At 46.6% G+C, this 10,318-nt stretch overlaps 1 protein-coding gene across 5 annotated transcripts in view; it reads right to left on the minus strand.

Moving 5' to 3' along the window:
• The window catches only part of LOC121291363 (flotillin-1-like), a 28,292-nt gene extending 20,548 nt beyond the window's left edge, over window positions 1–7,744 (minus strand). For 2 of the 5 annotated variants that reach the window (XM_041212435.1, XM_041212433.1), the window contains exon 1: window positions 7,240–7,744. The gene's annotated coding sequence lies outside the window, so the exon portion shown is untranslated. Of the gene's footprint in view, window positions 1–6,987; window positions 7,214–7,239 lie in introns of those variants that run through there. The other 3 variants (XM_041212437.1, XM_041212434.1, XM_041212436.1) reach the window with 3 other exon arrangements.
• Window positions 7,745–10,318: the final 2,574 nt, after the last annotated feature.

Consider the following 10,318-nt stretch of genomic DNA (forward strand, 5'->3'; position numbering starts at 1 on the left):
GAGATGTTAAATAGAGACCCACCCACCTTTCCATCCCACCACTTGCCCGCTCAGTGGATGCAAAGGATCCCATGGAATGATCTCAAAGAAGAGCAGAGGGAGCTAGCCTCAGTATCCTGGTCAATAATGACCACTCAATCAACATCACAAAAACAAATCATCTGGTCATTATCACATTGCTGTTTGTGGGAGCTGGCTGTGTGCAAATTGCCTGCCACATTTCCTGCATTACAACAGTGACGACACTTCAAAAGTACTTCATTGGCTGTAAAGCACTTTGGAACATCCAGTGGTCAAAAAGGGCACTATATAAATGCAAGTCTTTCTTTTCTGCCTTTCAGAAGTTCCTTCCTTTAGTCTCCATGCAATCTACAGGCTTTTAACATCCAGCCTTCGCTTCATCCAAGCAGATGGCAGAATACTATCAAGCAGATATGGTAATGGATCTGGAGAGGTGCCAGGTTCTACATTACAAGAACAATTAACTCCACCACCACTGGGTATGTGCCAGTCAGGACTGTGTGAAGAATGGGCCCTAGGAGACGACACTGGGCTACAAGTTAAAATGTGGTGGGGATATGAATTTAAGCACAACCGACCTTTGAGAGAACCAGCACAGATATGACAGGATGAATAACCTTCTTCTGTGATGCAGGACTGCCTCCACTTGACAGAAAGGCTGATCACTGAACAGCACTAATTTGCCTCATTCTTTAGCTGACATTCTCTCTAAAACATGAGGCTCAGCATCCTGAAGGGCCAGGTCTGAGGGCTGACACTTTTAACACTTGGGAGATCAACTACATCCAGTTTCTATATTAACAGTACAATGTGACTCTGAAATTGCATAATACTTCAAAGAAATATCACACTCTCCCTGGTCCCTCCCTGCCCCTCGCACTCACCCTCCTCCCTCCCCGCCCCTCGCCCTCACCCTCCTCCCTCCCCGCCCCTCGCCCTCGCGCTCCCCCCTCCCCGCCCCTCGCGCTCCCCCCTCCCCGCCCCTCGCGCTCCCCCTCCCCGCCCCTCGCGCTCCCCCTCCCCGCCCCTCGCGCTCTCCCTCCTTGCTCACCGCCCCTCACACGCTCCCTCTTCGCTGTGTTCCATCTATAGGTTTACAAATTTGAATATAATATCTAATCAACATGTCTTGATTAACCTCATCACCTTTCTTTCTCTCTTTCAGCCTACATGCTGTTTCATCACATATCTTCGGCCTTCCCTTGGGTTTCTCAATAGAACTTTAAGAGGGAGTGCCCTAAGATACTAAATACTTAAACCATTTTCTAACTCCATCAGTGTAAGCTTTTTCCATTACACTGATAAGAGGAGCTGCTAATTAAAGGTAAAGAGTGCTTCAGCATCTCCAGGCTGTAACTAAGAGACACCAGAAGAAAGTCTTGCATTTTCATAGCGCCGTTCCCACCATCAGGAAATGTTGATATACTTTACAGCCAATTAAGTACTTTATCTAAGTGTAGTTACTGCTGTAATGGAGTAGGCATAGCAGCTAATTTTTAAGCACAAGGTCCCTCACAAAGCAATGTGATACTGAAAAAAACCCTCTATTTTTGAAGACTTGCATGAGGGATTACCATTGCCCAGCACTTCTGTGCCACTTCTTCGAAATAGTGGCCGTGGGACCCTTTATGTCATCATGAGAGGGCTTATCCGAAAGACAGCACCTTTGACAGTGCAGCGCTCCCTGGATTTTGCGCTCTGGACTGGGGCTGGACCCCACATTCTTCTGGCTTAGAGCTGAGCGTTGCTACTTTGCTGAGCCATGGCTGACACCCAAAGGCAATGCCACCTTGATCTGTCCCAACTGAACATGAGCTGACTGAAGCTTTTGAAGGTCTGACAGACTCTCAGGTAACAAAGTGGGGTTCATTTTGCTTCTCTCCGTCTCCCCTGTAGGTGGTGACTGCTTATCGTGCCACTTATCCATAGGCATCATTCAACCTTCACTCTATCCCCACCAAACCAGTAGCCGTTCTCCATTGACAAGCCTCGATAGCGTGCATCACCAGGCATGCTCAACATTCACAAGCACTCATTTTTACGCAGGACTCTTTTGCGAGTGATCAGGAGCAGGAAATCCCAGGCTGGTTTTCCCAAACCACAGGGGTGCTGAGGCCAATTAAATTGTCTATTGCTGAAAAGAGACACAAATTACTGAAGCTTTTTGTCTTGCACTCGTTGGGACAAATGCAAGAAAGTCAAATTTCAAATGACCACAAAAATTTATACTACAGAAGAAAAGGGAGCTGACTGGTTGGCAAGTCAACTTTGATGGCCAAGGCATTTCCATGGAGAAAGCAGTGGGGAATTATAGGCTCCCCAAGCTCCTGGGTAATTCATAACAGGTGCAAGGCTTGAACATTTCTTTTTGTTTGGAGAGAACCAGTCCTTGCATAGGAATATATAGTATGTCACTTCTAACAAGCATAAATGAGCTACATTACTAATCAACTCCCTTTTACCCTGTTGTATAAATTGTTGTGGTTGTTTAAAATTTAGCATTTTTGTACTCGTCCTGAAGAGTGCAAGACAAAAAAACTTCGGCAACATGTCTCTTTTTTCAGCAATATTTCAAAACAGTTTGTACTACAGGGGAAAAGGGTCCTGATTGGTTGGCAAGTTGACTCTGATTGGCCGAGGTGTTGCCATGGTGAACTAATCAGGACCTTTGCATTTGTCCTGATGGGTGCAAGACGAAAGGCTTCGGCAACATGTCTCCCTTTTCAGCAATATTCAAGTTCTGCACTACCAAGCAACTGTTTGTAATTAAATTGTCCTTCGTGTCAAACTCAGCTTCATGCAGCATTCCAACCTGGATTGTCCTGTTCAGTGCTATTGGGGCAGTCACATTACTCACTCAGTAGTCAAAAAGGAATGCAGAGTTCCTTGATAGCGAGCAAAGTCTCCACATCAGCTCGAGTAGAAGGCAAGGGTTGTGGACAGTAAAGGAGGAAAGAGCAAGTGCTTTCAGCAGAAGATTCAAATACCAAGGGACAACAGTGGATTGACAAATCGGACTAAGGAGACATCCAGGTGACATTTATTTAAATCCAAAAGCTGAAGTACTATGAACAGTTCTGGGCACCAGACTTAAGGAAGAACATATTGGCCTTGGAGGGAATGCACTGTCAATTTTAGAATGATCGAGTTTAGAATGGACTCCAAGGGTTAAATTATGAGGAGAGCTTTTTCCTTAAAATTAATTCATTGGGATGGCCAGCATTTATTGCCCAGTTTCCCTTGAGAAAATGTCAGTGAGGCATCTTTGCATAAACAAGGGCTGTATTTCCCGAAAGTAAGAAAGTTACGGGATGATGTGGACGAAGTTTTCAAGATTTCAATGGGAACTGATAGAGAGAAACTATTTCCATGAGTTGGGGAGGCTGAGACGAGGCAAAAATGCCTAAACCTGAATGAAATTTGGAAGCTCTTCTGCACGCACAAGGGAGGGGAGTAATTTGAAACTCCTATCTGTAAATGGACGATTGCACAACATTCAGCACCATTTGTAACTCCTCAGATTCTGAAGCAAGACCTGGACAATATCCAGGCTTGGGCGAATAAGTGACAAGTAATATTTGCACCACACAAGTGCCAGGCAATGACCACCTCCAACAAGAGAGAATCCAACTATCTCCCCATGACATTCAATGGCATTACCACCACTGAATCCCCCACCTGGGGGTTACCATTGACCACAAACTGATACACAATCTACAAGGCACAACACAGGAGTGTGATGGGATACTCTTCCCTTGCCTGGATGAGTGCAGTTCCAAAAACACTCAAGAAGCTCGACATCATCGAGGACAATGCACTTAAAAAAGATTTCCTTTTATGACAGTAGCATTTCCAGCATCGATTATTTTGTCTCAAATGGACAGAAGTCACTTGCTTCAACATAAACTTACCAGAGTCGTAAGATAAGGGGAGGGGGTGGCAGTGTCGTAGTGGTAATGTCGCTGGACTGGTAATCCAGAGACCCAGGTTTGAATCCCACCATGGCAGAACCACGGTGGAATTAAATGTTGGCCGTGAAACCATTGCCGATTGTCGTAAAAACCCATCTAGTTCACTAACGCCCTTTAGGGGAGGAAATCTGCCTGGTCTGGTTTACAAGTGATTCCAGACCTACAGCAACATGGTTGACTCTGCCCTCCGAAGATAGGCAATAAAGGCTGATCTAACCAGTGACACCCACATCCAACAAATAAAACAAAACTGTATTAAAAGGTCATGGTTATTCTGTTAGGATTGGGACATACCCCTCCCTAAGGCACAGTATAAACGTTTGCCTATTGAGAAACAAAAACGGTTTTATTCTCCAGAACAAAGTCACGCAGTGCTTTCATAACCTGTACCCACTTCCTGGCATTTACCACTGGCATTTAAAAAAAAAATGCATCCTGGAGCAGCAGCATTGCTTCACAGCCTCCCAGTGCTTCCCACACTGAAAGGATGCAAAGCCATTGCAGCAATCTTACAGTTTGCATTTCCATTGTGCCATTAACATAGTCCCCAGGTGCATCTGAGAGCCCCATCAAGTCAAATTTAACACCAAGCCACATTGTCTGAGTATCTCTTAGTATTTCCTTTTAAAACTCTTAGTCTTTCCTTCCCTTAAGCCTCTGACTATTTGCTTCCGTCTTCCCGCTAAGCCTCTTAGTACCCTAGGGTTGCCAACAGTGATTAAATGTATTCCTGGGGGTTTTATCACATGACGCTCCCCACCTCCCCCCCCAAGGCTCCAGTCGTTAGTCGGACAACACATCCACCTTTACGACACATTGCCTTCCTACGCCAATTGGAAAGCAAAAAGATTTGTGGCCTAATTGGATGATGTTTGACTGTCAGCCAAACAGCCTATTCCCCCCCCTCCCACCTTCAATATTTTTTATATCCGGCAAAAAAGTTCAAAGAAAATGACAAAAGACAATCTTTTTTGAATGTCCTGACTATTTTTCTCCAGAATTGCACACAGCAGTGTCCTGGATAATTGATCTTCAATCCTGGAGGCTGCAGGTCAAACCTGGAGGGTTGGCAACCTTACCCCCTCCCCCCACCAGATGAAAGAGGTGGATTTTAAGGAGCCTCTTAAAAGGAGGAAAGCGAGGTGGAGAGACCAAGAGATGTAGAGACCGAGAGGTGTAGGGAGCAAATTGCAGAGCTCAGGGCCCAGGCAGCTGAAGACACGGTCACCAACAACGAAGCAATGAAAATTGGGGATCTGAAAGAGGGCAGAATTGGAAGAGCGCAGAGATCCCAGAGGGTGATGCAGCTGGAGGAGGTTACACAGTCTGGGTTGGGGCCATGGAGGGATTTGAAGACCAAAGGATGAGAATTTTAAAATCACGACTTTGCCAATGTGGAGGTCAGCAAGCACAGGAGGGGATGATGATTGAACTGGACTTGGGACGAGTTGGGATACGGGCAGCAGAGTTTTGGATGAGCTCAGGTTTCAGGAAGTTGCAAGATGGGAGGCCGGCCAGGAGCGAATCGGAACAAAAAATGCCAGAAACACACAACAGGTCTGGCAGCATCTGTGGAGAGAGAAACAGAGTTAATATTTCAGGTTGTGACCTTTCAAAAAAGCTGCCCTGAAACTCTGTTCCTCTGTTGCTGCCCCAAACTGTTGAGTATTTCCAGCATTTTCTGTTTTTCATTTCAGATTTCCACCACCTGTGGTATTTTGCTTTTGCAGGACCACTAGAACAGTAGTAACAAAGGTGCAGATGAGTCAAGTCAAGGAAAGTGTTACAGGGGTGGAGGTAGGAAGTCTTGGTGATGGAGAGTATATTGGGAGGGAAGGAGGTGGAAAGCACAGCCCCAGGGTCAAATTGGACACCGTGACATCAATACGAAGTATACTCACACCACAGGCCGATCCACCCTAAACGTCCATGTTATTGTTTATAATTCACACAAGCCTCCTCATCTCATCAACATATCCTTTGATTCTTTTCTCCCTCGTGTTCATACAGCTTCCCCTTGAATGCAACTATACTATTCACCTAAATGACTCCCTGTGGTTGCAAGCCCTATACTCTAACCAGTGCTTTGGCATGCTTTGATGCAAACTGTATCTCACCTGTGGGAAAGCTATTTGCCCAACCTGCTAATCTGGCAGCCAGCATTTCATTAAAAATGAACCGTCAAAATCATTGGAACTCAAGACTCTTAACCCATTCCAATTTACATGCCAAGAGCTTGGCAGATCAGCCCCTGTGTTCTGCCATTGCTACCCAGGCACAAGATTGCACTGTCAGTGGTGCAAGGCACGGTGTGATCCCATTATAGATCTTCTAACCACCAAAAATCTCTGCAATTCCAGCTCTTTCTGTAAATCACTCTTTTAGCCCATGTCTTGACTCATAATTTCTCACATTTTCAAATCAACTCCGAAGGCTTGTTCAAAACGGATCTGCTAGCACCCAACTATCCAAAATGGGAAAAATATTAACTCGGTCCATGCCCTCATTGCCCTGGCTTCCTCAGCTGAGGAACGCCCTTCAGCTACTTCTCCCGAACCATTCTTCTGACTCTGACACTCAGAATCAATGAAAGATTACAGCACAGAAACAAACCATTCAGCTCATCGTGTCTTTGCTGGTGCTGGCTCTCTGCAAGGGCAACTCAGTTAGACCCACACCCCTGGTTTTCCCCATAGCACTGCAAAGCTTTTCTCTCTCTCTCTGCCTCTTTCACTCTACCGTTTGCAGTTAACCATTCTTTCTGCAAAACTCCCTTTGCCCTTCTGTCTCTCTCCCCCACCAAAGACCACAGGTTTTCCCCAAATCTTTCCCCATCTCCTGCTTGAACTGCTGTCTCTCTTCCCTCTTGCACCTTTCTCTGTGAGGAGCACATAAGCACTGAGGCAACTAAAGTGCTATCAGTGCCTGCCTTAAGAATTCACAGCAAAACAAAAAGTGACCACAGAAGCTGTTAAACATTGTAAATATCACTCACAACCCAATCTGGTAGCAGTAAGAAACTGCCTGAGTGGTGCTGGATTTCTTTTCTCTACTTCTTCTCATACACAGGTTGCGACTTCCTCGTAGCATTTGGATCTTGGTTTGTTGTGCAATGTGTGAGCCCAGCCCCCAGTCCGAATCACCAGCTCCTAGGCTAAGAGGCCCACGTTCAGGTTCAAGTCCAAGTCCAGTCCCTAATCCCTGGTTCCTATGTTTCTGGTGTCTCTGTTAGACAGTCTCCACTCACCTTTTCCACCAACTGTTCCTGTTAATTCCCTGACTGTGTCTTTTCCCCAGCTCCGTTTTCCTCCAGACTTATCGACACACCCAAAATTCAGCTTTAGCTCAAACAGGCTGGAGGCCGATCCTCCAGTCACAGCGCCACCTCTGGCAGGGAGGCGACTGGCCTCCCAACATAGCCCCGCTACGGGAGGGAAGGGGCGTTAACACGCCAGGCACAGCGCCACAACTGGCGAGGAGGTGCCGGTCCTCCGGTCACAGCGCTGCTTCTGGCGGGGATGGGGCCGGTTCTCCAGTCACTGTGCCACTCAAGAGCCATCTGGACTCGAAATGTTAACTCCTCTCCACAGATGCTGTCAGACTTGCTGAGTTCTTCCAGCAATTTTTGTTCTTGCTACAGTGCCACTCTCGGCGGGGAGGGCCTATGTCCTCCCGCCACTGGAGGGGAGAAGCCGCTCTTTCAGATATAGCGCAACCGCTTTTGAAGAAGTCATATTGGACTCCAGACGTTTACAATGCTTGTGCCTCCACATACATTGCTAGACCTGCTGAAGTTGTCCATCACGTTTTGTTTTTATTACAGCGCCACCACTGGCGGGGAGGAACCAGCCTACATGTCACAGCGTCACCACTGGAGCGGAAGAGCACTGACAACCCCGGAGTGGCGGCGAAGAGCAGTGACACTCCAGGCGCAGCACCACTTCTGGCGGGGAAGTGCAGTGACACTCCAGGCACAGCACCACTTCTGGTGGGGAAGAGCAGCGACGCTCCAGGCACAGCACCACTTGTTGCTTTTCTTAACAGCCTGCAATTCGTTTTATCTAGGCGTGGGGAATTTTCCACTTTCATGGTGCTGAACACTTTCGTATTTCTTCTCTCACTCTGTTTATCCGATCCAGTATTTCACATGTCTCCTCAACTACAATATCTGCTTCGTCCCGTTCTTTTATGAAAATAAAGTGTTCACTAGGAGCAATGCTCACGTCTTCCACTCCCACTCAGATTGATCTCACTTTTTTGATCTGTAATTGACCCTACTCTTTAGTAATCCTTTCTCTTTATGTATTTATAAAACATTGATTTGACCAAAGCACTTAATGCATGATTTTATTCATATTTCTTGCTAATTTACTCCTATATTCAAATTTCTTCCTCTTCCTTTGTTTTTAGTCATTCTTTGGTAATGTTTCTTCATGGCCTCTGCTTTCTTAATTTCCTTTTTAATTTTACCCCTGTACTTGCTACACTCCAATAGGCTTTCTACAGTATTGAGCCCTTGGCAACTGATGTAAGCTGTCCTTTTTTTGCCTTATCTTACTCCAAATGCTCCTTGATATGGGAGTCAAGATATGCGAGTCCCAACCTATATTTTTGCATCTGTGGAGAGAATGGACAAGTTCCTATTTCAAATGCAAACCCTAGCATGCAAGGTTGACCCAGTGAGTAGCGTTTAAAAAGGGCTGCAGGAAAGTAGACAGAATCGAAATATAGGGTGGAATTTTATAGCCCCGGCATAAAATGCAGCAAACCATTCAAAAGTCCATTGATAAAAACGAAAAACTGCGGCTGCTGGAAATCCAAAACAAAAACAGAATTTCCTGGAAAAACTCAGCAGGTCTGGCAGCATCGGCGGAGAAGAAAAGAGTTGACGTTTCGAGTCCTCATGACCCTTCAAAAGTCCATTGAGTTTGGCGGGACTGTAAAATCCCGCCCATAATAACTTTGCAAAGTGCTTATGTGGGAAGCAGGTGCAGTATTTTTGCTTTGTGTTTTCAGATTTTTGTTTCAAATTTCTAGCAGTGATCGTAATGTAGATTTGTTGTTGCAATTTGTTTTTTATCAGACTGCAGGAAGGGGGAGCTCAGGCACTTCTTTCACAGCACCACCTGATCAAGACTCATGGTAGAGTGTAGAGTTTCTCAAACATTTTTGGTTTGTCCCTACAACCACACCAACCCCCTCCACTTCTCTCTCTCTCCCCCCACCCAAACCCCCCCCCCACACACACACACCTTAAACCAGCTTATATTTCACCCCTTTCTTGGACTCACTCAAGTTCTGTCGAAGGGTCATGAGGACTCGAAACATCAACTCTTTTCTTCTCCGGCGATGCTGCCAGACCTGCTGAGTTTTTCCAGGTAATTCTGTTTTTATTTTTGGTTGAAGGACCTCTTTTCAATTGGTTTAGTAATTAGGGACACTGTCCAAGTAACTTGTAAGCCTCTATCAGCTGAAGATCAAGGATGAGTTCCTAGGCCAGAATTTTTAGGGTGGTGGGTTTTCCATTCCCTGCATGCAGACCCAGTCCTGTCTACTGCAGTTTCTGACACTGCAGGGAGGGCTGGCAGTTCTCTAATCTCTGCAACATCAGAAGCAGCAGTGGTCAGGACTGGGATGCAGCCCCCTGAGCCTAAGTCCCAGGAGTCCAGGACCAGGTAAGTGGGGGAGGCTGGGGGTGTTGGTGGAAAGGCTATGGGGGGAGGGAAGACCTGCAAGGGCCAGACTTTCTGGGGTGGGGGGGAGGGTTGGTGGTAGAGGTAGGGAGAGTGGTTGGTAGGCACCAGACATTAAAAAGAGGCTGCTGATGGAGACACCCCACCCCCTTCCCAACCGAGGCCTCAACGCGTTTCATTTTCAAGCTTCCACCCTGCCCCTGAGCTCTTCCCGCCAGCCTGGGTGGGAAACGGCCCTTGTGGTCAATAATTGGCCACTTAAGGGCCTCAACTGGGGCAAGGGCTGGTCTAGGCCTCATCCGCCCAAGCGTAAAACTGTGGAGGGGCTGGGGCGGGCGGGAGCCCAGTGGGTAGGCTATCTGAGACATTTAATGGTCACCCCTCACTACAAAGCCGCCAGCAGGGGAACGTAAAATTCTGCTCGGAGAGTATATTGTGTTAATGTCGGAATTATGCTGCAGTCAAATGCATGCTGTAAGTTGGTAATTAAGAGTAGCTGCCCACAACTGGGGAGAGATTAGGGAAGCATTGCAAGAGTATCAAAACCAGTTCACACTGGGTGTTGGGGATAACAAGCGGAATCTGAAACAACCCCTAACTAACCAACCCCACATTATTCCTCACACCACCCCC

This window comes from Carcharodon carcharias, chromosome 19 (assembly GCF_017639515.1).
Source record: "Carcharodon carcharias isolate sCarCar2 chromosome 19, sCarCar2.pri, whole genome shotgun sequence".
Lineage (NCBI taxonomy): Eukaryota > Metazoa > Chordata > Chondrichthyes > Lamniformes > Lamnidae > Carcharodon > Carcharodon carcharias.